General features: G+C 58.4%; 1 protein-coding gene across 5 annotated transcripts in view; it reads right to left on the reverse strand.

The window, feature by feature from the left end:
- The window catches only part of RBFOX3 (RNA binding fox-1 homolog 3), a 419,860-nt gene extending 394,354 nt beyond the window's left edge, over positions 1-25,506 (reverse strand). For all 5 annotated transcript variants that reach the window (XM_032591117.1, XM_032591119.1, XM_032591116.1 and 2 more), the window contains exon 1: positions 25,464-25,506. The gene's annotated coding sequence lies outside the window, so the exon portion shown is untranslated. The remainder of the gene's footprint in view (positions 1-25,463) is intronic.
- Between the last annotated feature and the right edge of the window lie 2,315 nt (positions 25,507-27,821).

Here is a 27,821-nt window from a genome sequence, read left to right on the forward strand (position 1 = left end):
TCCGGGACTGGGAACTGGCCGGCTTGCCGGTGGGCAGGAGGCGAATGGCTGGAGGGGGCGGGGGCGGGGGGGAACTTGTTCTACAGAAAGGGCCACTTGGGGTGCCTCCCTCTCGTCTCCCTCACCCACCGGGTGTTTCGGCGATGCCAGGGCAACCACAAAGCCCGGGGAAATCAGGAGTCTGGGGAGTGCCAGGCGCAAGTCCTATCCTCAGATAACTCCTGGTTCGTAGGGAATGCCAGGCAGGCAGATGGCCAGGTACACAGCAAACCGTGTGAGCAGAACGCTCGCTTCCCCAGCCTGAGGCCCCCTGGGCTTCAGGCACCTGCATTTCCTCCTCTGTGTGGCCACAGGTAGGAAGGTGGCTAACTCAGGGTGTGTACACACAGGACTGTCCCCTTCCCCGGAGGCACGAGGTGAAGGCTAGCACCCGACAGCCGTCCCGGAGCCCCCTCTGGGCCACAGAATCTGCACACCGACACGCCTCCTCCACATCCTCAACACAGGCAGTTGGCAGAGATGTCCTCTGAATCCATAACATCTATGGGAAAGGAACTCCCTGGCGGGGCTTTAAAAATAATAATCAGAAAATAACACAAACCTATATACACAGCTTCTTCTGGAAAACCAGAGGCACAGGGAGCTGGGGTAGGATTTGCCTGGCATGTGGCACTTAGCGACCGGTGGATCATTCCGGAACTCTGCCATTCTCCAGCATGGGACCTTCACCACGGCCCACGCCATCATCGCATGCCGCTGCTTGCACAGCTGTGGCCACCCTGGCTGCAAACGCCCCGGTCTGTAACATCCACCAAAGGGCAATGGTCTAGAGGAGCCGCGTGCCTTTCAGACTTCCAGCCTCCAGCCGCTATCAGAGGAGCCTGGATTCGACATCTCTCACTCGCCCTGTGACCCTGACCTCCTGAGCTCAGTTTCCTCTCTGTCAAGTGGGGCCAATGATGCCCATCCCCCTGGGTTGTTTTGGGGACCCACTGAGCTGGCAAGTGTGGAAGTCCCGGACACATTCATTCACTGACCTCGACCAGTTGCTGAGCCTTTCGGGAGCAGACCCCACATTGGGTTCTGGAGACACAATAAAGACAAGGACCCCTGGCCTTACAGAGGGAAGATGGATGTGAAATTATGCAGTGACTGCACTCCAGCTGTGGTCAGAGCCACAAGGAGATCTATAAGGGGTACAGGAAAAGCTGACCGGGACCTCTGGGTGGGGGCAGGTGAGGAATGCTTCCTGAAGGAAGTGACGTTGCAAGACTGGGTTGGGATTAATGACAAGGTAAAGAGGGAGAGGAAGGTGAGCACTGCAAGCAGAGGGAACCGTCTGTGCAAAAGCCCTGGGGCACCAAAGAGTGCAGCCTCTCCGAGGAGCTGCAAGACCAGGAAGAAGGGTGGCCCCAGGGGTGGCTGCTGAGGTCAACAAGAAGGTTAAGGATGTTCCTCTTTATCCCGAGAAACGGGGGAAACCATTTAAGCATTTAAGCCATGATCAGTATGATCAGATTTGCGTTTTTCAAAGATGCTCTGCCCACCCCACCCCCAACCCACTTCCCACTCTGCAGCCAAAGCCTGTCATCAAGGCAGGTGGGAGACGATGGATACGGTCAAGGCTAGAGAAGGCCGGGTCTCTGGGAAAGGAGAGAAGCAAACAGAACTGGAGAGACAGAGAGAGAGATGATGATGGATAAGTCACAGGGCATTGGCCTGCACAACTGGGGGGACAAAGGTGTCATCCTTTGAAATGGGAGAGGACCAGATCTGGGGGAGGGAGGCCTAAATGTCTAGACCTGTCAAGTCTGAAAAGGACGCAGGAAAAGGCCCCGGCGTTCAGACGTAACGCAGGAGAGGACCACGCAGGGTGGTGGCTGACAGTGTCGAGATCCCAGCGCAGGGACAGCAGGGGGAGAGGGTCAAGGTACAAGGAGCCCCCAACAGCCCAGGGCTTGTGGAGAGGACGAGACTGGGAAGTGAGTGAGGCGTGGATGGCTGAGGGCAGCAGGTCCTGAGAAGGGAACGCTGATGTTAGGGCAGGTTCAGTGGAGGGTTGAGAAGTGAGCTGCTACTGGACAGGGAGACCTGTGTGGACACGATCCTCCACACTGAGTGTCCATGTGTCTCGGGGGTGCCGATCCCCCCACTGCCAAACCCAAATGCCTGCAGACCAGCCTTCCCACTGCCCAGGCCATGCCTTCAAGACTGGGCTGATTCCCAGGGCCAGTGTTCCATCCTGGGTAGACCGACTGCAAACATGCCCCTGATTGCCCACACCTCCTTTGCAAGGGGAACTTATAGCCCCGCCCACAAACCGGCCGGGTATATTCCCTCACCCCTGGAATTGGGGCTGGCCTCCTGCCACTTTGGCCAAAAGACGCCCCGGAAGAAGTGGCGTGCTAGCTCCAGCCATGGGCCTCGGGAGGCTTTGCTCACCTGGAACGCAGCCTGAGTTAGCCTTCTGGAGGATGAAAACCCACATGAAGTAGAAACCAGTCGCCAGTCCAGCCGGCCTCCAGCCCACCGGCCAGCTGACCACAGATGCATGAGTGAGCCTGAATGAGATCAACCAAGCATGGCCCAGATCAGCAGAGATGCCCAGCTGACCCGCAGACTCATGAGCAAGAAGAAACAACTGCCGTCTCACTGTCCCGCGCATTTGGGGACTTGTTTGTTATGTAACACTAGCTAACTGATACACGCTTCCCCCTAAGGGCACGAGGACGCTCTACAACCTCATCCTGCTTCTCGGTACTGGATAAAACCCGATGCAGACCTGCAGCTAAATTCATTCTGGTAGGGCTTAGAACTGATTTACTTGGTGAGGTCTTTTACTTTAACTTATTTATTTATTTTTATTTTTATTTTTGACTATATTTGCAATCAGAAACGTAATGCTGGATGGCCCCTGCAAAGTTCTCAGAAGCATCTTGTCCTGGGTTTCTCCAGAGAGGCGTGTTTTGTTTGCGGGAGAGCGTGTTCTCTTGCGGCTTTTCAAATGCTCCATTTTGCTCTGACGGCAGCCAGGGCATTTGATCGCATGAGAGATGGTGATGTGTGGTTGCAATTGGTGTCAATATTCCTTTTATGACTCTGAATTTGCATCTGTGCGAGGCTGGTAATTCTTATCTGAATGCCAGGCACAAATAAATGAAACTTATTTAAAATAACTGGGAAAATTCCATGCTGGAGGTTAAAAAAAAAATCTTTTTTTTTCCATTTGCTGCTGCAGATGGAGAAGCTGGCCCTGGCAAGGCCGTTTGAAACCGACTCAAACAACTGGCCAGCCCCAGAAATCCCGCGGCAGGTGCATGCACGGGAGAACAACAGACAACAGAGACCCAGGACACCCACCCTTTGGCGCATCGATTTGCCAAGACCCCCTCCAGCCCTGAGAATATGGAAACGGCATAGGAGGAGGAAACAGTGCTGACGTCGTGAGTCACTGCCCTGCACACTCACCATCATCTGCGATGCTCAGAGCATCCTTGTGAGGGGTGCAGGGCCAGAGGTGTGGGACGCCCCATGGCATGTCAGATGGCATGTCAGTGACAGCCCGATCCCAAGACCTCTACCCTGCAGTTTTGGGGGTTTTTTCAAGTTTAATTATTTTTGAGAGAGAGACAGACAGGATGCAAATGGAGACGGGGAGACAGAGAGGGAGACGCAGAATCCGAAGCAGGCTCCAGGCTCCGAGCTGTCGGCACGGAGCCCGACGCGGGGCTCAAGCTCACGAATGGTGAGATCGTGACCTGAGCCGAAGTCAGATGCTTAACCGACCGAGCCACCCAGGCGCCCCCACTACCCTGCAGCTCTTTGCAAGAGGCACCCACAGGGGTTCTGCGTTTTTAATCCTAACTTGGAGCCATCTGATTTACCGGCCACGTTAATGGGCCCATCCTTCTGTTTGGGGCGGGGAGAGGATGTAACGGCAATGTCATGACCAGGAGAACGCTGGCATCCGCCAACCAGCGGAGTTGCCCAGCCGGGTCCCCCAGCCCAGGATTGCAGAAGGTCACCAGTCGGAGGGCCGGCTCAAAGCCTCTTCCACAAGCGCTGGGCAGGTGCAATGCCTCGGAAGCCCGTCTGGACACCACCTAACCCCGCCCTCCAGGCCCAGCACTGCTTCGGGATGGGAGCTCCTCAGCAGCTGGTGACCTCGGACTCTGTCGGCCAAGGGTGGAGCCTGGCCTGGGAACCTGCATTTTTCAAGAAACACGGTGTTTCAGATGCAGGGGGTCCAGGGACCACACCTTGAGAAATGTGGCCATAGAAAAGAGGCTGAGAACCCAGAGGAGGAATAGGATATGTTGCCAGGAAATCACAGGACACACTTGGAGGCAGGAGAGGAGACCAGATTAAGAAGCCCCTGGAGGAATCAGGGCAGGGATGAGTCGTGGAAGAAGGGGACACTTGAGCTGGGTCTTGAAGCACGAGCAGGAGTTGGTAGGCGGCGGGGCTGTGGGGAAGGTACCCGGATCTGGCTCCTGAGCCCACAGTAACGTTCCCCTTGGCAACGGGTCTTTCACTCCCCCCCCACCCCGGGGGAGCTCTACTGCAAGAAGACCTCGGGGGTTTCATCCTGCCACTTGGGACTGGAGACTTCCCGAGCGCAGGCTTGGCGATCCTTTGGGCCGCCCCAGGTGACAAGCACAGGGCCTTCCCGGTCAGGAAAATAAGTTCATAGTTGATGGGCTTATCAGCCGCGCCCGAATCAGAAAGGAATCTGCAAGCTAGGTTGCTATTTGGTCTAGTAGGATCTGCCCCACTCCCACCCCCACCAGAAGTGAACGCCCGGCCAGGACTCCACCCTGAAACCCAGTCCTGAGCTTGGTGGCTCCCAAGCTGGCTGTGTGCACGTCTGCCTCCAAGTGTCCCCTCTGGTAAGGACAGCGGTCATACCGGATCAGGGCTGGTCCTTATGACCTCATTTTAACTCCATCCCTGTAAAGACCCCATTTCCAAAGAAGGCCAGGTTCTGACGTCCTGGGGGTTAGGATTCCAACCTAACTTTTTCTGGGGACACAATTCTTCCCTTCCCCCAGGTGCCCGTCCCCTAGGAGGGTGTGCGAGCCGCACACGCAGGTCAGGGCCAGTCTGGAGGCACCAGGGATGCCCCACAAGGGGCCTGAGGAAGGCAGTGGGGATGGATGGGACAGGCTACGGGCACTGGGCGCCCTGCTCAGTCCCCGCACAACCCTGCACACACGAGGGTGTCTGCCTTTCCAGGCCTAAGGCCCCAGCGCCCATGGGGGGCAGGCAGTCAGTTCCAGGGTGGACACCGGTGTTTGATATGCCAGTGAGAATAGATGTGCTTCACTGAGAGGCTTATGTAAAATGACAGCTTTTGGAGAATGAAGTCCTCAGATTACAGAAAAAAAAAAAAAAAAAAGGAAGGAAGGAGGAGGAGGAGGGCCACAGGAAAGCACCCTCGACCCCTAGCCGGCAACCCCTCCCTGTGCATTTCCTGAGAGATGGGGGGGGGGGGGGACACAGCAGCCCCCAGGCTGTAGGACCTCCAAAGAGAAACCCACGTATCTGAGGCTGCTTCCTGTTCTATCTGCCCCCCCCCCTTTGCCCCAACCTGCCCCCCTCTAATCTCCCTCCCCCTGCACTGTCCCCCAACACACACACTCCTCACTCCTGATCGCTGACCAAGGCGGGGAGGAAGGACCCCAGGTGACAGGCCCCTGCGGGGACAGCCACACTCTGACTGTAAAGGAGTCTCCAGTGAGTCCTTCTTGGGAAGCCCACAAAGGCACAGGATTGCACATAATTGCCCTTTGTTTAAGAGGCAAATGAATATTCCTGCAGAGCATTCTTCACACAGATAAGCTTCCAAAAATTGCCGTCTATTTGTTGCCAAGTTTGGGGCTGTTATTTCCTTCCCAACCCCCTCGCTATCTTTTTAATGGCCTCAAATGCAAACTGCCTTCCCTGGTGATCCTCTGGGGCTAGAACATTGGCCTGAGGCAGGCCACCTCTCCCGGGGCCACGAGAATGGAGCGGCTCCCCCAGGAGAGAAAGCTGAAGGTCAAGGACACTGATGAAGGTCATTTCAGGCGCACACCGCTCACGGTGAGGCAGGTAATGGCACCTGGCAAATGTCTCGCCTGGATGTCCCAACTCCATTGCCTGGCGTCCGGTGGCCCCTTTCTCACCAAAAGGAGGATGGACACAGGGACACCAGGGCAGCCCTGGGAGAGAGGCTCTAAGGTGACCCATGTCACAGAAGGGGACTAGTACAGACCCCACCCCAAACCTCACGGAAATCTCCAATGAACCTCTTAGGAGCAGAGGCACTCAAGACTGGAGCCAACTTGCCAGAGATGCTGGGGGTCCCGCCCCCCAGGAGCACAAAGTAGGCCGTGAACAGCTTCTGAAGACAAGCCACTTCCAAAGGCACTGCTGGGCTTCCAAGGGCACTGCTGTCCCCTGTCCCTTCCACCAGCTGTGTTTTCAGTACACACTGGCCTGGCCCAGGCCTGGCTGTCCCCACCTCCCCACCTCGCTGTCCCAGGACAAGGATCCAGGACTGGGGAGGAAGTCCTGCCATGAAGGGCGCAACCAAGAGAGACACCTGCCCGGGGGCCCGGGGGCCGACAGCCGTGGAGGGATGTCCATCATGGGGGCAGGGAAGCCAGGGGCCAAGGCTTTGGGAGTGCCTGCGGGAAGGAACCCACCTGCTCTGGGGGCTTTGCTGGTCTTCCAGGTATGGGTCACAACACTTTGTCTTCTAGAATTCTTAAGGATGGGGGTGGATACCATCCACATGACCAGTCCTGGCACTGAAAGGAAGAGCCCCCAGGGATTCCATGCATCACAGAGGCAAGGACACCCGTGTGCACACTCACCAGTCCACAAAAGCTTATGGGGTACGTACTTCATGTGCCAGGTGTGGCCCCAGGGGATGGAAACAGTGAATCCCTGTAAAGGCCCGTGCCCTGCTCCGTTCCCCCCCACCCACCCACCCACCCAATTCAGGCCTGAACAGCAGTGGAGCCACTGCATTAACCTGCAGCCCCTGATACGCAGCCTGGACAGGGCTGGGATGTAAGTCACTTGGTTGGGGGTGATCCCAGGAAGCTGGAGAAAAGGGTCAGGAGCCTAAGAGCAGGATGGAAGGGGGGGAGGGGGTGTGCGCGCGCGCGCGTGTGTGCGTGTGTGTGTGTGTGTGTGTGTGTGCGCGCGCGCTTCCTTTTACAGTATTTTCGAACCCGTCACTCTGTGGGCCACTGGGGCTCAATCCACAGGGCACCTTCGGGGGGAACCTGTGGAGGAGCCCCACCCCTGGACGGTGGGAGGCTGGAGTGGGGGTGGCATTCCCGCCAAACCTGTCTCCTGAGGTGGAGCGCCACCTGGGCGCGTTATCTCGCCACACCTCAGCTGCTCTGTTAGCAGCCTGAAGGAGCCCCTCTCCCCCTGGGAGAAAGCCTGGGGGCAGAGAAGCTCGGGGGGTGGCTGAGGCAGGGGAGCTGACCAGCGGTGGCCAATGAGAGCTGAGCCCAGAGGCCCCAAGGGACAGGCATCCCGAGGTGGTCCCAACAGGCCCCAAACAAGGTGGTTGTCTATTTCCAGGGGAACATGTGCCTTCCCCCCACCCCCGGCCCCCAACCCGAACCCTGAGCACCAGCTTTTCAAGTACCCCACCATGAGATCACCGCAAGACCCTTGGTAAGTGCCCCCCCCCCCCCCCCCACCAAAATCGTAGCTTGAAATCTAACCCCCAGGGTGATGGTGTCAGAAGGTGGGGCTTCAGGGAGGTGAAAGGTCACAAAGGTGCAGCCCTCAGGAATGGGATTAGAGCCCTTAGAAAAGGGACCTCGGGGAGCTCCCTCGCCCCTCCTGCCACGTGTGAGAAGAGCAGGGAGAAACCAGCCCTCTATGAACAAGGGGGGCCCTCACCAGACTACAGCTGGCACCTTGATCGTGAACTCCCAGCCTCCACAACTGTGGGAAATCACTGTGTGCTATTTCTAAGACTCCCAGCCCGTGGTGCCCTGTTGCGGCCGCCCCAAAGGACTAAGACAGGAGGTAGATGTCCCTCGGCATATCCAGAATGGTCTCCTCCACTGACAGCATGGCCTTGGGATTAAGCCCAAGGCCGTGTTGTTCTCCGCCCCTCGCCCCTCCTTGCCCAGGAGGAGCCACACACACCCCACCCACCACCCTGCACACCCGCTCCCAAGTCCCCCCACAACCCTGCCCAAGCAGACCCCAAACCACGGCCCGCTGAGAGGCAGTAACAACCACAGAGGAAACATAACTGCTTGGAGCCTGGCAGAGGGAGGAGGGACACGGGCCTGCATCCACCCAGGAGTTCCCCACATCAGACCAGGGACAGAGACCTCCCCCCCCCATCCTTCCCCAGATGCCCACACTTCTCTCCTCCTCCCACTTTGCTTTTTTTTTTTTTTTTAACTAAGCTGCTTTTGTTTTTTGAGGATGCCTTCATGTGTGCATGCCCGCACACGCATGTCAAGTTTTTATTCCAATCCTTCAATGAGGTCTTTGCCGAGAATTTACAATTCCCCCGTGGCCTCAATCTTGCAAAGATTGCTTTTTAACGCTGTTAGGCCTTAATTCTAATAAGCCTCCTCTTTATTACAGAATCAGGTCACATCTCCTTAACACCACCAGAAAATCTTTCATCGGCCGGTGGGGGGGCGGGGGGGGGGCAGTAAGAGAGAGAGGGTCAGAAAGAGGAAGGGGCAGGGAGACGGAATCCTCCCTTAATGTGATGGAATTCTAAACTAATCTCATTTCTGGGAACCAGAGCGGCCTGACTGCTTTAGATAACTCTATGATACGACTGCGTCTCGTACCAGCGTTCGCTTTATTTTTGTCTCTTGGTTTGTAAATGACAAGAGGAGGAAGGGGCAGCGATAGGATCCGCCCGCCGCGCCGGGCGCGGGTCCAGGCTCCGCCCTGGCCAGCCGGTCATCTGCTCTGGCCCAGCACGTGCTCTCCTGCCAGGCTGCTCCGGTCCTGAGGGCCAGCAGAGGAAATAGAAGAACGGGGCCAGCAGGCTCCAGGACAGAAACCAGACCCACTCAGAGGAGAGGCACACGGATGGGTCTGGACCCCCGGGAACCCGTCAATCAAACTCTCTCTCCCTCCTCCTCCTTCCTGAGTTAGGAGTGTCAAGGTTTGGGGCTTTGGAGGGAGAGATGCAGCTTAGGAACACGAGGCTCATTTCTACCTGCATTCTCCCGACAGAAGGACAGGCCCCACCAATGCTCTGTTGCAATGTTTATGAAGCACCTACTAGGTGCCAGGGACACGAGCGGCTGTGCCCCTTTCCTCCACTGCGTGAGGCCAGAAGCAGACGGAATCCAAGAGCTAACAGCTGAGGTGTGCCAGAGTGCTCCTAAAGCCTGGGGGGGCCTTTTGGAGACTGAGGGTGAGAGTCCAGGAGCAAGGCCTTCATTCTAGAAGCCACCACATGTGGAGCTGGGGGTGGGGGGGGAGCTGCACAAGGACAGAGAACAACATAGACCATCATCTCCAGATCCCAAGATGTTCTCTGGAAGCCTGTTTTCCTTGTCATTAACCACCAGCCCCTCTCAAAGACCCATTCTCCTCCCTCATGTCAACCTGGGAAGCCAGTCATTCGTGTGGGGCATTTAATCAAGGCACCACAGGAGCCCGGACAGGCACAGTGAACACGCAGACCACCCCGGGGGGCCCTGAGTGTTAAGGAGACATGCCTCGTGCAGCCAGCAAGCCTCTCGGCCCCTGCTCCTGTCCCTGAGCCCGCGTGACCCCACAGTGCTCTTCGGGGAGGGCAGCGTGAGTGCGGTCAATAGCTTAAATACAAAATCGGAATCGATACAGTGTCTAATGTAAGGCACCTTAGAAATCAATGCTCTTTGGGGCACCGGGGTGGCTCAGTCGGTTAAGCGGCCGACTTCAGCTCAGGTCATGATCTCTCGGTCTGTGAGTTCGAGCCCCGCGTCGGGTCCTGTGCTGACAGCTCAGAGCCTGGAGCCTGTTTGATATTCTGTGTCTCCCTCTCTCTGACCCCCCCCATTCGTGTTCTGTCTCTCCCTGTCTCAAAAATAAATGAAACGTTAAAAAAAAATTTTTTTTTTTAATTAAAAAAAAAAAAAAAAGAAAAGAAATCAATGGTCTTTGGGGCACCTGGGCGGCTCGGTCGGTTGAGCGTCGAACTTCAGCTCAGGTCATGATCTCTCGGTCTGTGAGTTCGAGCCCCGCGTCGGGTCCTGTGCTGACAGCTCAGAGCCTGGAGCCTGCTTGGGATTCTGTGTCTCCCTTGCTCTCTGCCCCTCCCCCACTCACACTCTGATATAATTAAACGTTAAAAAAATTAAAAAAAAAAAAAAAGAAATCAAAGGTCTTTATTTTATAAAGTCTGGTGCCAAAACACAGTGGTGCCCAGGCTGAGGTGCTGACGTGGGGGTGGGGGCCGCACGGCCTTCCTGGGTCCCAGGGCACACAGGAGGGGGCTTGCCACATCAGCCCCCCACGCGCACAGAGGCCTGCTTGCCTCACCGGGCCTCCCGTCCCGAGCCCCCAGCCATCCACCCTGCAAGTGCGTGGACACGATGAAGACAGGACGTGTGCGTCTACTCGTGTTACAACGACTGTTCCCCTGTCCCGGCTGTGACGGGCTGTGGATACACCCTTCCCTACTCGTCTAAAGCAGCTGCGTAAAACCCACCGCATGCCCAGCCCACCCCTTTCTGCAGGGGTCTGTTAGCAGTGGGGGGACTGGGAGAGGCAGTGTGCCCACCGTGCGGCGGGGGAGAGGGTGGCACAAGGCGGGACGGGCTGGCGCTTCACTCCGCACTGGCCGCCAAGTCACGCGGGGTCCTCGTGTGTTCCAACAACCCTCCTGGGGGGAGCAAGGTGGCGGCCCTTGGCCCACGGACAGCAGATTCTTGGATTCCGCAAAATATAATCGTGAAGACCAATCTGCCAGCAGAGAAACGTGCAGCATATTCACGAGCTGAATGTGAATAATAGTGATCCGTCTGCCATCTTGAATTATCCATTCCACTTCTGTTTTCCATTAGCATCAATAATCACGAGCTGACGCCCCTGTGGACGGCTACACTGCCCTCCAAAGGACACAGCCAGCCCCAGGGTCATGCACCTAGAGGAGTCGCGGGCTGTCTTCCAGAACAGCCCGCCGTCTTCTAGAACAGTCCAGCACATTCTGAGGAATTTTCCCTCCCTCACATCTGTTCCTCACCCCCAGCCCAGCAAAGAGGGGCAGCTCGAAGGCACATCCGAGCACCCCCACCCCTGGCAGAGGCATTCTGCTCTCTTTGGCAGCCGACCCCGGTTCTAGGGAGGCAGTGGCACACGGTCCAAGGTTCACCGCCGGCGACGGGAAGGAAGCTGATATAGCTGGAAGCACAGCCCAACCCCAGGGCACCGCCTCACTCTTGCCAACCCAGGGGCAGTACCAGGGCCTGCTTCCTCTCCAGGCCTCTGCAGGCCAGGAGCCTCCGAAGCCTTTCCCACAGATCAGCAGGTCCCTCTGGCAGCCGCTGCCCCTCCCCGCCCCCCCCCCCCCCCCGCAAACTCCCCACCCCCAGGCCCTGGGACACAGAGTGGGGCCCCAGCCTCCTGCATAGCTTCCCACACCAGCAAGACTCCACGGGGCCGGTAGCGACAGAAAGCACAGGGCCCAGAAACCCTCCTGGGCCCCTCGCCAGCCGGCCCGGCCAGGATGGAGGGCTCAAAGGCGCCAGGACCACCCCCACCAGCTGTCAGAATGCCCACAAACATGGACTGAAAACCTACCGTGAGTAGACAGCCATCCTACGCGCTGTGCAGAAAACGGGGTCCCTGCCTTCGAAGCATTTACGATCTAATATGGGAGACAGATGTGCAAACACCTACAGGGATCTGTCATTTCTCATTCTTCATCAGTGCCAATTACGACTCCCAGACACGTGTCAGGAAGACCGGGGCAGAGGGAGCCTCAAAAAGGGGCTTGGAGGGCAATTCTTCACATCCACTGTGCACAAGCACGTGAGCATCAGGAACGCCCACCCACCTTGGATGGGGCCCTACACGCAGCTCTGCCCTGGGCTCATGGAAGGATCTAGAACCTCCCCACTTGCCTTCACCATCTACCTGACCAGCCAAGCAGCTCCTAGGATGCTCCAGGATAAATGGGGGTCACCCCTGGCCTTGGCACGCCACTGCCAGCCACGCATATGTAAGGACTTCATGAGGAGACCCCAGGGCTCCTGGCCTCACTCAACCCCAGAAAACATCTGCCCTTAAACCACGGGCTCACGACGTGACCACACGTGCAATGCCGGAGTCTGAGACCGCCTCTCATCCGTGGGAAAGTGAGGTCGGCACGAAGCGGGGAGTCGGCTTCTGCAAGGGGCCGCGCCGGCCCAGCCACACCCAAGTCACGCAGGCAGCCACTGGAATGAGGGGAGAGAGGCGCTGCCCACCCCCCACCCCCGTGCACGTGCACAGCATCTTCTGCTCTCTGCCAGGCTAAAGGCAGGGAAACCAGAGACCCGGCTGAAAATGAGCCCTCTGGGGTCCCCAGTGCTAAGCTTTAGCCGTGTGGTCCGGCACCAGGGCCCTCATCGGTCACTACAACCCCCAACACCCAGACTTCACTGCCCAATCCTAGCCCCCACGTCCACTCTTGCTCGTTGAGTGCCCCCCACACAACCCCGGCTGCCTCCCGCCTTCCTGGGAGAACACGGCCGGCAGGGAGCAGAGGGTCCCAGGGCCCCCAGCACACAAGCAGACGGCCATTCCATCCGTCCCAGGGGAGAAAGGCGGCCAGACCCCAAGGTGCGCGATGTCAGGGCGATGTTCAGCTACAGCCTGGTCTCCTTCCCATCTTGCTGGTGTTCTGCACACACAGGCTGAGCCGGCAGGTAGCAGCACGGAGCCTCTCCCCACGCTGAGGGCCCTTCTCTCAGAGGGCACGTGAGTGCCTGGCCAGAAGGAATCTTGCCTGGCTTCTTTCCCCCACTTTGATCCACCCTTTCCCCACCTTCCCTATCGGTTCTCCCCAAAACCCCCTGCAGAAATTCACCATCTGTGCATGTGCTATCCAAGCAACAGGTGCAGGGGTGCTTCAGGTTACGGCTGCCCTTACACACATGGCCAGGCACACGTGTGTGCTCCTCGAAGAAGCCAGAGCCTATGCAGGGGCTGAAGCGCGCGCGCGCACACACACACACACACACACACACACACACACGCACGCTCCTCGCTGTTAAGGACCTGCAATGATGTATTCTCTGTTCTCCCAGCTATAATTATTTTAGCGTGGGAGACAAATTCTGTCTCCAGTAGCTCAGAAGCGTTACATTAGAATATCACATTCTGTGGTCTTGGAAAATCTCTATGGTGTCCCAGCTCCTTCCCTCCATCCTGGGACACAAACAGCCTCTTCAGATGGGTGAACACACCACAGAGGCCCAGCACGGAGGCTTTGGTGCGTGCTCCAAGCCGATCCACTTAGAGCGGGAGACCTGGGAACCACGCACGCAGGTAACCATGGCAACTTTGGGGAAGTTAAAAAAAAAAAAGTTTGTGAGTTGTTGGTTGTTATTTGGTGCTGAGGTGGGGTGGGTTCTTTCCTTCTTCTTCGAGATAACAAGGTCCCTGAGTAACACTTTTATGAATGTTTTGGGTAAGCGTCCAAGGCAGGAGCTGCCTCCAGACATTCAATTACCTTCCGAGGGGAAAGCACGAATCACGTCCGAGCACCAGTCACCAGTCGGTGGGCTCTGTCCTTGGGAAGGGTTGCTCTCCATGGGGTGACCTCGAGCCAGCACCTCCCCTGTGTATTGCAATGCCCCCCCTGCACCTGCCCCTCCCCCCAGGAGTCTTGACATTGGCCATCCAGTCCCTCTGGGTCCCCATCGGGCCCCAGGACACCATTCACACACCTCCCACTGTGGGGAGAGGGTGAGGCCACCCGCACAAGATCCCAACCTCGCTCGCAATCCACACACACGCATGCACACGCGTGCACAAAGGGCCAGCGTGCCTGCGTGTAAACACCATTCTCCCCGCAAAAGCACATGCTCGCCCACGCTCGGAAACGCCGGGTGCTCTCCACGGGCCCAGCTGGCCTCAGCAGGGGGCAAAGGGGAACCACTGCCCTGGGCACCAGCCCTTCCCCACGAAGCCAACGGGATCAGGCTTTCGATGCCGAGGGACGTCCTCACGTGTCACGCCTGCACACGCATACACGCACGCACACCTCTGCTGGTTCAGGGGCCGCTGCGCCGGCGTGGTAAGTCACGGCGAGAGGCGGTGCGGCTCTGCCAGAAGCCGCCCTGATTGCGGGCACAGCCCCTCGGAGCGGAACAGAGGTGCAGCCCCGCCCGGGGCACGGGCTGTAGCTCGCGTGTCGTTTATTACACGCACAAGACAGGCGCGCTGAAGGGCTCTTGACGGCCACTGCGAGGCTCCGTGTCACAGCCGTGGTGCCGACGGGCTGGGCACACGGCTGTGAAAAAAAGGAGTAGTTTTTTAAAGGCAGAAAAATCCCAAATGGCCCTCTCAGCGTTTCGGTGCGCATAATTGTAGTATCCGAGTTAACGAAAGGCCCGGCGTGCTGGCCGGCTGAATACCCGCTAATGCCACAGCCCGCGTCTCACGCCGAGCAGCTCCGGCACCGGCTTGGAAAGCAGACCCCGGTGGGGAGGCGGGAGCGGGCGGGCAAGCACGGAATAAAGCACGCTTCTAGGAGGGACGGGGCTCCCACGCGGGACCGTATCAGCAATTAGCCAGGAGGAGGGCCGAGCAGCCCTCGGCACCTCATTTCCACAGAGACAAAGTTTCCTTGAGGAAACTGCCAGAGTCTCGGAGGCGCTGAAGACACAGAACAGACGAAGGAGGACGGCTGCTGGGCTTGGCCGGCCCCCCGTGCCCGGGCCTGGCAGCCTGCAAGGGGCTGTGTGGGCCGGAAGACAGGCGTGGGGCCCGCCGGTGTCCTTGATGCGCGTGGGCACGCGTGCATCCGTGCACACACCGGCTGTGCGCACACGCACACACGCACTCTGCCGTCAGGTTGGCGTCCGCTACTCCGACGGAACATTCCAGTCTGTGGCTCTCACGGGTGCCGGCTGCTGAGGGGACAAACAGCCTGCAAGCGTGTCACCCAGAATCAGCCCCTGGGGCCCCCCGGCACACCCCCCATCTGGGAGAAGACCCCTGGGATCCTGGGGACCCAAATGCTATGGTGCTCAGAGCACGTCAGATCCCTCAACGGCCCATCCTGGAGCCTTCAAACCCACCCCCAAGGGGGCTCCCACCGTAAAGGCCCCAGCAAGCAGTCCAGCCCAGCCATCTGACTGGAGGTGACTGATTTATTCTGACCGTCCTGACTCTTAATGACACCGCTCTCCTCCAGCCGTGCATGGCTTTAATTGTCCCTCCAGCAGGGCAGGGAGGAACCGTAAATCTTTCCTCACCGCTGCTCTGAGCTCAGCGCCGCTGGACCTACCATTCGACACCGCCCCCCGCCCCCGCATCCCACCAGAGAAGCCTGCTAGCTCTGAAGGTGGAGGGGGGCAGCAGGTAGGGGGAGCAGGAGGAAGAGAAAGAGGCAGTGGGGTCAGGGAGGGGGAAAGAGGGATAGGCAGAAGAACACGTAAGGCCACGTGCTCTGCCTGCGCCTAAGGGGGGGAGCACTGCAGAGGACTCACCCCGACAGCCGTAAGGTGCGGTGTGCATGGGGGTGCCCCGGGCCACGCCCTCCGGCCCCAGCTCTCAGGCAGCCCGACTCCAATAAAGCGGGGCCGCGTTCACACCCCTTGCTGGAAAACAGCACAGCCCTGAAAGGAACCCAGTGGGGAGGGAATTCTATTTCTCTATTCCATCCGCACTGTGTGTGCAACTGACCCTGGCCGGGGGCACAAGGGCCTCCCCATAAGAGACGGGGGCAGGCCACAGGCTCAGAGCCCCAGAGGCGGCGTGGGGACAGAAGACCTGGCCTGGGGCCCAAAGCACACTTCCTTCCCCTTCCAGCAGACTTAATTTTTCTGTAATTCTGGTGTATATTAAAGCATCTCAAGGTAGTGCACATCACAGTTATGATTATTACCTAAAGACTTCCCTTACAGCCCTCATTTTCCAGCGCTTATTACTTTCGGAAAAATTATCCTCAGGGGCCCAAATTTCCCAAGTCTGGTCTTGTGAGTTTTCGTCTTAGGATCTGAGAAAAACATATTATTGTATCCATGATGGGGGAGAGAATACGGCGGGGGTTTGGGGGGGGGGATCCTTCCTTAGTTGATCTGGATGTCGACACACAGCCAAGAAAGAATAACACGGGGAGGGGGGCAGAGACCCCGTACTGCATTTTTAACATGTAAATACAGATACTATTGTCAATGACCCGGTTTTATTTGTACCCATCTGTTCTGTGCAGACACTTCTACTTTTAAAATGAGATTTCAACCCAAGTCGGGGGCGGGGGGGGGGGGGCGGGGGGAGAACCCACGCAACATTCGTTTTACATGCTTAAGCACGGCCAAGTCAGGAAAGCAAATGCTGATCACTGCAACACTGTCAACGCCCATACAGCACCAGACATGTATTTTCCAACTCAAGGGAAAACTTGTAGAAAGATCCCAGCCATGGTCATGGAGTGCCGGAAGAGTCCAAAGAATAAGGATTCTACAGGGCTCTACTTAACTGTCCTAGGAGAGGTCTGTGGCGGGAAAGAAAAATGCACTCGCTTCCAGTCACACTGGAAAGTCGTCCCTGACACCTGCAGAAGGGCTTTCGAGGTGAGGAGCAGGGTAACGGGCCGCCCCACCAAACAAAGGTCAGGTCACTGTCCAGTTTCCGTGTCCCTCCCTTCGGCCAAGAGCAGACTCGCGGTAATACGCACCCTGGCATCGGCTGACTGCGAGTGCCGCTTATAATATTACAGTGCTGAAAATATTAATTCTCACCTTGTGAGTTTTCCCCAGCTCTTCTCTTTTCTGCTAAGATTCCAAAACACTTGACTAATGTGCCCACGGATGGCACCCCTACGGGGCAGGCAGCGAGTGCTATCCAGTCCATTATGAGCAGCTCAGGGAGCGCAGCGGGGAAGTCGGTGAACCGCAGCCCCGTCCCCGGTCTACGGGAGGCCTGTGTAAGCAGCCCCTTGGGCCCCGGCTCCGCCTCGACTGTCCCTGCGGTGGGGGCCCCAGCCATGCCTAATGGCACCACTGTGGTCCCTTCAATGAGGAAGAGTCAAGATTCCAGAAAGACAAGCACACTTTATGTTTACTGCTAATGGTTTCTGCAACACCATGTTTCGGTTTTCACTCATCTCCACACCGAACGCAGAGATGGAAGAGAATCCCTCTGTCTGACAGTAAGTGCCACGGTGGCAATCTACAGGTTCAGAGGGCTCTGGTGGCAGGGGCGAGGCCAAGGTTCTTCTTCTTTCCCACCCCGCATGGAAACCCAGCTGGCAATGACCTAGGCCCCCCAGCCCAGCAATCCAAGGCCATTCCTGCAAAAGCAAAGAGCCCAGGTGCCACACCCCCCCCCAACTGCGGTCCTTGAGATTGCCCCCCAGGAAGTGGAGGTGGGGGGAGGTGGCCCGAGGCAATCCACCGCCAGCAGGCGAGCCTCCCCTCTCCCAGCGCCCTGGCGACGGTGATCCCTGGGTCCACAGCCCCACCGACAGGACCTCCGCCTGGCCTGCTCCTGACGACATGAGCTGCCCGGCTCCTCCGGGGAGCCCCTCCTGGCCACCCAAGCAAGAAATGACCAGAGAGACGCCAAGCCTCATTTCCACCCTGGCACCTGCAACCCTACCTGGAGCCATTTTAAAACCATGTCGTCTCCTCACGGCGACAGGAAACAGTGCAGTGTCCTTGACCCGGACAAGACACTCGCTCCTGTAGCAGGCCGGCGGCACCAGAAAGGCCCGCGCTCGCCACCGGCTGCTGTGTGCCTACTAAGTGCCAGCTGGTTGTACGTCCCACCTCCCCGCTGCTCGGCTGAGTAAACAGGTGTGAGGACCTGCCCCACCCGCAGTGGGGAGAAGGCGGATCCCCTCCCCACGGCAGGCCACGGTCAGCTACCCGCCCCACGCTGCCCACACCCCCCCATGCCGGCCCTGCGGGCGCTCGCGCTGACCAGCAGTGCCGCTGCCTCCAGGAAGGCCTCCAGAAAGGTAACGAGCTTTGTTCACAAGTTGTGCTGCATCTGAACGTGCGTCTAAAAGCGTGTGTCCTGGGGGTTCGGCTGATGGGAGGAGGCGGTGATGTCCAATCTCAGGGAGTCCCTGTTAACAAGGAGACTGACAGAGGGTTCAGACTGGACCCCCGGGGAGAGGCCAGGCTGTGAGCATGAGTCAGCAGGCACTGGGGGAGCCCACGAGGAGCCAGAACAGAGGCATCCCGGTTTTCCTTTTTCTTCTCGGGCCCCAAGGCAATGGGAAACAGGGCAACCCCGTGCGCGTGGCCGTGTCACGTGAACCACTGGAAAACGCCTTCACGCCTCCTGTGGCAGACAGGAGCCTACAAAGCCCTTCTTGCTACTGCCAACAGAGAAGAAAACAAACACGTGGTCGGGGAGAAGTCCCCGGCAGGAGCTTCTGTTTGCAGGTGCCCAGCAGCTCCCGTGTACAGACCAGGGAGCAATGCCGGGCACCCAATCCCTAAAAGGAAACTTCCAGAAGATTCCAGAACTTAATCCAGTAGAGACACTTCTAATTTATGTTCAGTAAGGGTTTTAAACCATCGGTTTAGTGAGAAATTACGCTTTTAAACATTGTTTTGTAAGCTTCTTTATACACGTTGAGACAGCAAAAGCATGCGCACAAGCGGGAGAAGGGGCAGAGAGAGAGGGAGAGAGTCCCAAGCAGGCTCCATGCTGTCAGCACAGAGTCCGACGCGGGGCTCAAACTCACGAACAGTGTGATCACTACCTGAGCAGAAGTCAGACTCTTAACCGACCAAGACACCCGGGCACCCCAAACTATTTCTACCTGTACCTGGGTGTTCATCCCTCTTTAAATATCCAGTTGAATCCACCTTTTTAATACAAGTACATTGCGTGTTCTTTGGCTTTTCCCAGAGGCTCCTGTTTTCACACACAGAGGCTTCAGCGCTGAGAACAATGTGCTTCTCTGTGCTCTCGTTATCCTGGCCTAAAGGAAAACTATCCTGAGACATGAGACCGAACCCAGGAATCCCCAGTCACCTGGAGCCCAAAGACACAAACTGCAAGGGGGTCAGGAGAAGTGCCCCAGCCCCAGAGGGTCACCCTCCCTGTCATCGTCACCTCCCAGGCTCATTTGATGTCACAGACAAGAAGCCATTGATTGGTGAGCAGGGCTGCAGTGTTCCACCTATTCACAGGTAGAGCTCCAAATGTGCCCTAGGCTTGTGCAGTGCACTACCCACACAACTGTACTGGCAGCCCCGTGAGAGGGGATCTTTTGGAGGGAACTATGTTACTTTCTGCTTTTTTGTTTTGGTGGAAGGAGAATTTTGAAGTGAAAGTAAGATGTCTCAGAGAAATAAGGGCACACAGATTCTCCTCTCTTACATGCCAAAGATGCAAGTTATGACCTGTCTGGTCCCCCAGAAGGAACTTGATGGAACTGCGCAGGGTCTGGCCGGTAGCAGGTGTCTGTCCCCAGGTAGTTCCCTCACCTGTGAGTGGGGCTGTTTTCTAAAAGGGTGCAACAGACATCCCTGAGCACCTGCCTCTTGTCCTGGTTCCCAGTCACAGTGCGGTATATACTGGACCAGAGGGTTGGCTCACTCCCCACAGCATTCAGCAGACACCTGGCAGAGACACCTGCACACACAGCACTGATGACAGGGGTGGAGGTGACACGGAGCCCGGCACAGCGAGCCACAGTGCACTCACTTCTCCCTGGCTCTATCCTTCTAGAACCTTGGGAGGAAGATCTCAGTACAGCCACTAACCAAATCAATAGGTGCTAAAAACACACACGTTCTCCCTCATTTTGTTTTCTGCTGAGAATATGCCCTGGCTTTAAATATTAAACCTTAAAAAGTAAATCTTGCAACAAGAGTTGCTTTGCTCTTGAACCTCAGAGAACACCACAGCCTCTAAAGACCCCACCCCCCCCCCAAACATGAAGTTAATGCTACCAAGTTACAACCCACCCACCTCCAGTGAGATCAGCAGGTACCAGCCTTGAGCTAGACTCAAAGGAAGACGTCCCTGTCACACAGCTGAGCACGTCTTTCAGCCCCCAATTTAAAATAAAATTGGGGGGCGCCTGGGTGGCTCAGTCGGTTAAGCGGCTGACTTCGGCTCAGGTCACGATCTCACAGTTCCGTGAGTTCGAGCCCCGCGTCGGGCTCTGTGCTGACAGCTCAGAGCCTGGAGCCTGCTTCGGATTCTGTATCTCCCTCCCTCTGACCCTCCCCCGTTCATGCTCTGTCTCTCTCTGTCTCAAAAATAAATAAACGTTAAAAAAAAATTTTTTTTAATAAATAAAATAAAATAAAATAAAATAAAATAAAATAAAATAAAATAAAATAAAATAAAATTGGGGGCACCTGGGTGGCTCAGTCAGTTAAGCGGCTGACTTCGGCTCAGGTCACGATCTCACAGTTCCGTGAGTTCGAGCCCCGCGTCGGGCTCTGTGCTGACAGCTCAGACAGCCTGACAGCCTGGAGCCTGTTTCCGATTCTGTGTCTCCCTCTCTCTCTGCCCCTCCCCCGTTCATGCTCTGTCTCTCTCTGTCTCAAAAATAAATAAACGTTAAAAAAAATTTTTTTTTAATAAATAAAATAAAATAAAATAAAATAAAATAAAATAAGGGGCACCTGGGTGGCTCAGTCAGTTAAGCATCCGACTTCAGCTCAGGTCATGATCTCACGGTTCGTGGGTTCGAGCCCCACGTCGGGCTCTGTGCCGACAGGTCGGTGCCTGGAGCCTGCTTTGGATTCTGTGTCTCCTTCTCTCTCTGCCCCTGCCTGCTCATGCCCCCCCCCCAAATAAATAAACTTAAAAAATGAAATAAAATAACGTAAAATAAAAACCGACAGTGTTTCCTAGGCCCTGAGGACCCTGCCGGCTCACCATCCCTCGTCCGTCCCTCGTGGTGGCCTACCCTGCTCCTGAGTGAGAGCATTTGGTTCTGCTCACCTAGACAGGCAGTGCTTTCCAAAACGCAATTTGGATGCTGAGTTCCCCCCGCCCCTCACTGAAGGAAACACTTTCAAATAAAGTAACATGTTTTATGTCCTTTATTATCTCAAGTCACCTCCTAAGGCACGATTTGGTGGCGGCTCATGTGTTGAGAAGCTGCCACAGCACAGTCGTTCACGTGGTGCACTGCTCTCTGAAATGTCTGTTTTTTAAGCCAAAGCAGTTCTTGGCGTGAGGTTGTTCATCCTTCCGTCTGCGGGTCCCCCACAAAGAACAGACCCCACCACGGACTCAATCATTACCACCATCCAGCTGCTGATTGAAAGCTGTCCTCAACTCTCACAGGTAATGCCAGGAGAAAGTCACTTATGAGTGCCTGCACCAGTCAGAAAGTACGGGGGTGGGGAGAGAAACAAAGACGTGAAAAGGGGAGGAGAGACAGACAGACAGACAGACAGACAGTAAGAAAAAAAGGCGGGGGAGATGGAACCGGAACGTTATCAATAAAAGAGGTAGCGACGGTTCAGAGAGAAACCCACTTCAGAGAGGCTGCAGAAAATAAGATGTTTCGGTTGCCTGCATGTTTCACGCAGCTGTGAAAATAGTGAGCTGCTTCATAAAAGAACATGGGGAGATATTGCAGCTAATCAAAAAGACAGAGGTGCAAATGGAATGTGTTCATAAAGCCGGCACCTTGTGCGGAAGAAAAGGGATTTAGGGAAAGGCAGGTGCCCAGGAAGGAGCATCTCTGTTCAAGGGGGAAAGTTTCAAGATGGCTTTTCCCCTTCACTTGTTTAAAAATAAAAAATTCCTCACCAAATGCCAGCTGTGTGTCAGGTTCCATTTGTCTTTATAACAGAGTATCAAGAAGGAGTGTGGAAATAAATAAATACAGAGAGATGACTGACCAAAAATTGCAGGCAGGCGGACAGCCGGGCTGGAGGAGGTGAGCCCCACGTTGCAACTGCTGAAAAATAACATTTCGGTTTCGAGCTCGGCACTGTCACTCCATGGTCACCGAGACACCCCTGCCCCCCGCACGCTCCTCCAGGCCCGTTATACTGTCCCCCCGCCGCACCCCCGACACTTCTGGGTGGGATAGGAGTTGCCTTCATTTGTACGCTCCTTCGCTGCTGGGTCCACGAGCAGGCACCCAATAGCACGCACGTAAAGGAGGAGGTGGGGATACATCGACCACGGTCAGAACCGTAAAAGCAACTTGTACACATCACAGAATAAAGGAGCCTCGGGCCATGGTTGGGGGGGGGGGGCCTCTGGAAAGAAGTCTGCAAGGGAGAGACAGGCCTGAGCTCTATACCAGGCTGGCAAGGATCCACAACTGGGATACAATTTTTTTCTTTCTGGCTGCTGCCATATCTTGTATATCCCAGATAGCAAAGAGCTCTATCATTTCTCTCCTTTTCTCCCACAAGCCATTGGCAACGCTTCAAGTTGAGTAAGTGGCAGGAACACCACAGAAGGCCCACTCTGGAATGGCACCCAGGAGTCCTCCCACCTGCCTCCTCCCGAAATCTGCCTCTTCGCTGGCCCTGGGCTCCCCTGGCTCTGCCCGAGCCTCAGGAGCCCTCCCCTTCCCCCTAGCAGGGTGAGGGCGAGCTCCGGCGGCAGCGCCCCCAGCGGCCCCAGGACATGTCAAGAGGCGGGAGCTCAGGAGCGCAGGCAGCGCGCCCCGGGCCCTGTCCTTGGTGCTGCCGCCGGCTGCACACCCGCTGCACCCTAGGTAGTAGGGGGCCGCCCAGGCCTCCCCGCTCCTTCCCTCCAGCTTGGCCTCTGGCCCCTGCAGAAGGTCAGTGAATACACCCAGCTCTACGCTGCTCCTGCCCGAGGGCACTGGGTGAGGGGCATTCACAATGAAGGCCCAGCACAGAGAGGCCAGGCGGGAGGTGGAGGGGCAGGAGGGGGGTACTTCCTGGACTCCCAGCTTCTCTCCCAGTGTCCTGAGACAACCCAAGGCCCAGGAGTGGATGGCGGTCTCTCTAAGCCCCAGGCCTCTGGCGGGTGGATCAGATAAATCATTTAAGTCATCTTTTTATGCAGGAAGGGAATCGCTGTTGGAAAGGGGCGCCTCGTGCCTGAAAGCCCCAACAGCTCCAACGCAAACAGCCTATACACCACTGGCAGACCTCCCCCTCACGCGCAGCTGCCTCACCAGGCCCAGGCCTGGGTGCACCCCGTTCGCTTCACCTCTGCTCCCTAAACCCCAGGGTTTCCCACATCACCCACGCTGTTGCCCTCCCAGAATCTCCCAGCAGGAGAACGAGGGGTTAAGCGCCGCTCCCAGGAGTGTGCCGCGAGTCGGTGCCCACGCAGGGAGGCCTCCAGTCCCCGGGGACGAACGGGGGCGGCAGCCTTGGTCCTCGGCTCTGGAGGCAGCTAAACGCTCCCTGGTGGAGGCGGAGAGAGCGGGTTCGCCTAACTGGTGCTCAGAAGGTGCCCCTCCGCCCCTGACGCTGCCCCCGAAGCCCCCACCGGGGGCACTCCCCCTACCCGCAGGCACCCTGCTTTCATCGGGCAGCGCTCTCAGCGCAACTTTTCTCCCTCTCCCTCCACAATTTTCGCTCACCTGGAGGGTCTAGTTTTAATTAGTGTAATATCCCCATTAACAACGCCGCCTAATTAAGACATCCGCCCAGATCCACTATGCACACTTAATGAGCAGGTACTGCTGTCATGTTTACACTTCTACTTATTTTTTATTTATTTACGTATTTACTTTTTGCAGGCCAATAAAACCAAAGCTGTCTTCCGACTGAAAGACCTCATTACGTTCGACCTGACTCCATGAGCCTGGTACCTGCTCGGTGCTAAGTGCCCTGGGCTCCCCGGTGGGCGCCCAGGGCGTCCCTGAGCCAAGCGGGTGTCTCAACAGGAAATTAGCAACCTGGCGCAGGCAGAGGCCCGACTTCACCCCTAGGTGAGGAGGGGACAAGGAGGTCTCCCCTGGGGCATGGTTCCTTCGGCCCCTTTCCTTTGCCTCCACTGCCAGGTGTTTCGCGCGTCAGTAAGTGCGGCGCCGCGGGAGTCCTTTTTAAAAGTGGCCATTAAAAAATAAACCTAGTCCCTCGGAAAGGCTGGAAAGCTGTCACGGAGGAGTTTCTCCCCACCCCGCAGGACCCCGCGCTAGCTGGCGGGGCCGGAGTTCCAGACTCCCAGAGACACCCTCCACCCCACGTGACACTCTGGATCCCAGGGCCGCTCTGGGACGGACGGGGTCCCAACGTCCCTCCGCGCCAGGCGCTGCTCCCTCGTCCTCTCTCCGACTGGGTGAGGGCCCCTGTCAGCGCGCGTACTGCGGAGATGCCGGGGAGGCTCCGCGCCCGGCAGTGGATGCGACCTTGGGCCTCGGGCCGCGCCCGGGGCCCCGCGGACACAACCCTGCCAAAGGGAGGAGCGCCACTGGCCCCAGAGCCGCCGGGGCAGAAAGTTTGGGCCAGGGGTATGCCCCGCCGCCCCGGCTCCGGCTTCTCCAGCCGGGCTGCGCTGGCCCCCGGGGGAGCGGCCAAGGCTGGGGAGAAGCAGACTCGGTTCGGCTTGGAGCCTCCCTGACGCCTCTCGGAGACTCCGCCGGGAGCGCCCCCAGCCCGCCCCCTGGAGGGCCCGGCGCGCTGCTCGCCCCCACCCGTCCCCTCCGCCGCCTACCCTCGCGCACACAGCGCGGCGGCCCGGGTCCTCTTTAGGGAGCCGTGGGAGCCCCTTCCTTCCCACAACTCCTTTGGGTCAACTCCTCCCGTGAAGCCCCCACCCCCCACCCCCCGAGGACTCGGGCTAGGCTCCCGCGGCCTGGGTGCCGGGGGAGAAGGGGACTGCACCCCGCGGGGTCGCTAACCCCTGCTCCCACCCGCGCGGGCTCCGGCCGCCCTCCGGGACGCGCCCCGCCGGGCCGGGATCTCCATGCGCCTCGGCGCCCCCCCCCCCCCGCTGGGGACTTCCCCGCGCCGGGCATTGTGCCGCCGCCGCCGCCGCCACCACCGCCACACAGCGCGCGGGACTCCCCTGCGTCTCCATGGAGCCCGACCCCGGGGCCTTCCCATTCACAAATCCGCCCCTCCGGCCTCCGGCTGGGCCACGTGTCCCGACCCCAGCCCGGGAGGGAGCCGAGGAGCCCAGACCCCGCGCGGAGACCCCTGACCCCGAGGGCACCACCCCTCCCCGCGCGCCTTCGGGACGGGCGCACTGCAGCCCCGCCTCCCTCTGCGGGGTCTCGCGAGCCCCTCCCCGGGCCGCGCCCCCCCCCCCCCCCCCCCCGCCCGGCCCCCAGCCCTCTCCACGCGAAGGTAATGACCGCCGCAGGGCGATGCGCGGGCGGCGAGGGTCGGGCTACTCACGGGCTCAGCGCTCCCCGCGGCAGGTGACGGGGGCCCGGCGGCCATGCCCCGGCTGCATCCCGGCCGCCGAGCGGGGGCAGCGGCGTCCCGGGGCCGCGCGGGCACCGCGAGCCGGCGGCGAGTGGCACGCGGGGCCGGGCTCGGGCTGCGGCGGCGGCGGCGGCCGCGTCTCCTCCGACCACGCGATCGGCTGGGGCCGGGGCCGGGGCCGGGGCCGGGGCGGCTATCCGAAGAGGTTCCGCCGGCTCCGGAGCAGCCCCGCGGCTCGGCGCTCCGCACTCGCTCTTCTTCGCCGCCGCCTCCTCCTCTCTCTCTCTCTCTCTCTCCCTCCCTCCCTCTGTACCCCTCCCTCCCTCCCTCCTCTCTCTCCTCTCGCCTCTCTCTCCTCCCCCTTTCGCTCTCTCCCTCTCCCCGGTTCCTCCGGCTCGCTCGGCTGGAGCGAGGAGACAGCGGGAGCACGCGGCGGCGGCGGCGGCGGCGGCGGCGGCGGCGGCGGCGGCGGCGGCTCGGGCGGAGCGCGCAGCGCGCGGCGAGGGAGGGGGCTCGGGCGGCCGCGCGGCCGGGGACAGCAGCGGGGCGGGGAGGCCCGACGCACCCTGGCGGCCCGCAGCGCCGGCCCCCGCGGAGCCCCCGAAAGGAAGAAGTGGGCGAGGCGCAGGGGTCCCGGGAGCCCCGAGCTGCGGGGGGTCCCCGCGAGCGCCGCCCACCGGCCCTGGCCCCGCCTTTCCTCCCTCCCCCTCTCCCTCCCTCCTGGCGATCGCGGGGGCAGGCAGCTCCTATGAGGACCCCTGCCCTCCCACCTCCCTGGCCGTAGCCCAGAAAGGACAACACTGGGGCGCCCCAGAAATGCAACTCAGGCAGGGGGAGAGAATGCCCCCCCACCCCCCGCCCACACACACTCCTCTGCCGCTGGTCTGCATTGCCTTGCCTCCTCTTCCTCTTTGCCCACAGGCCTGAAATCCCCGGCCTTGCCACTCTCTCTGGATGGAGAGTGGAGGGGCCACACAGGGTCCCGCTGGGGTGTTTGTCCAGACTGGCCAACCCAACCTATGTCAACATTTCTGCCCTGGCTGGAGAAGTGGGGCTGTCACTGTCACAGGTCAGCTTAGGTTGCACCTAAAATCAGAAGAACAGGCAAGTCCTGTCCCCACCCCACCACCCCAGCCCCCTCTCCCAACCCCAGCGAAGGAGCTCTGGTTTAGGGGCTGGGAGGGGAGATGGAAAGCCAAAGCAAAGGGCCAGTGGAGTGGGGATTCTGTGGGGCAGCAGGATGAGACCCTTGGGGGTCAGGAAGGTCAGCACCAAAGGCAGGTAGTAGGCCCCCCACTGTTCCAAACAGACCCACAGCACTGGGCAGGGCCTTGCTCTCGTTTCTAAGGGAAAAACAGATGCTGGGCCCAGAATGCCACAGGGCGGGGGGGGGGGGGGGAGCTATAACTTCAAAGATGTTCTCGATCTAAAAACAAACGAAAAGCCCGTCCCAGGTCGCTGTTACTTCTGGATGCTGCTTCTGGAACCATGATTCCTCCTTGCACCTGACTGTCCTGCTTCTCTGCGTGAGGAGAAAGCGTGTCATGGAATCTGGGGTTTGCTAGGAGCCTAGAAGACGCAGAGGCAGTGAAGGGAGGGATGTGAACTCTGTGTTCCTGCATGGCCGGGGCTCCGAGCGGCCAGCTGCCTTCCCTGCAGGGTGAAGACAGACAGTGTCCAAGACAAGTGGCTACTGTCTACTTACAAGCTTAATGCTTTTAATTTCTGGCCCTCCAGCCTGTCTGCATCATTGATCTGTCTTGGCCAGTGGGGATCGTGCTATACAATTTCGAGTGGGCTGCTCGGCCTACAGCTAACCGCCGGATAAATGCCTTGTCCACCAGCAAGGTAGCTGCTTGGATGACTGAACTTTCCCCGGCCCCCATATTTAAAATGGCACATCCCTGCTCGAAAGACCTAACTGGCTCCGTCTGTCCTCTGCTGTCGGATGGTCCAGGCTTCCGTGGCCTCCAACTTGTGGCTGGGCCCACCCACTCCCCATCAGCCGACTGTCTCCTTACAGGCTAGGCCTCTTCCTTCACAGGCAAGGCACAGCTCCTTATAGGCCGCTCTTCCGGATCATTCCAGAAAAGCCCTCTGAAGACAGCACCAAATCTTGCTCCCAAGCTCCGGCCAGTGCTCAGCCCCTTGTGTGTGGGCCGAAGTCGGCATCTGTGGCCGCTTCGGCCATAGGACCTGCACACCAGGATCCCCCCTTGGGGACAGGACCCAGCGAGGCTGGCCTCGAGCCCCAGGGAACAATCCTTCTGGCCGCAGCTGCCATCAAACTAGGGATCTGGCCAGAAAAGGGCATCAGGACCCATCTGT

The sequence above is a fragment of the Lynx canadensis genome, chromosome E1 (assembly GCF_007474595.2).
Source record: "Lynx canadensis isolate LIC74 chromosome E1, mLynCan4.pri.v2, whole genome shotgun sequence".
NCBI classification, from domain to species: domain Eukaryota; kingdom Metazoa; phylum Chordata; class Mammalia; order Carnivora; family Felidae; genus Lynx; species Lynx canadensis.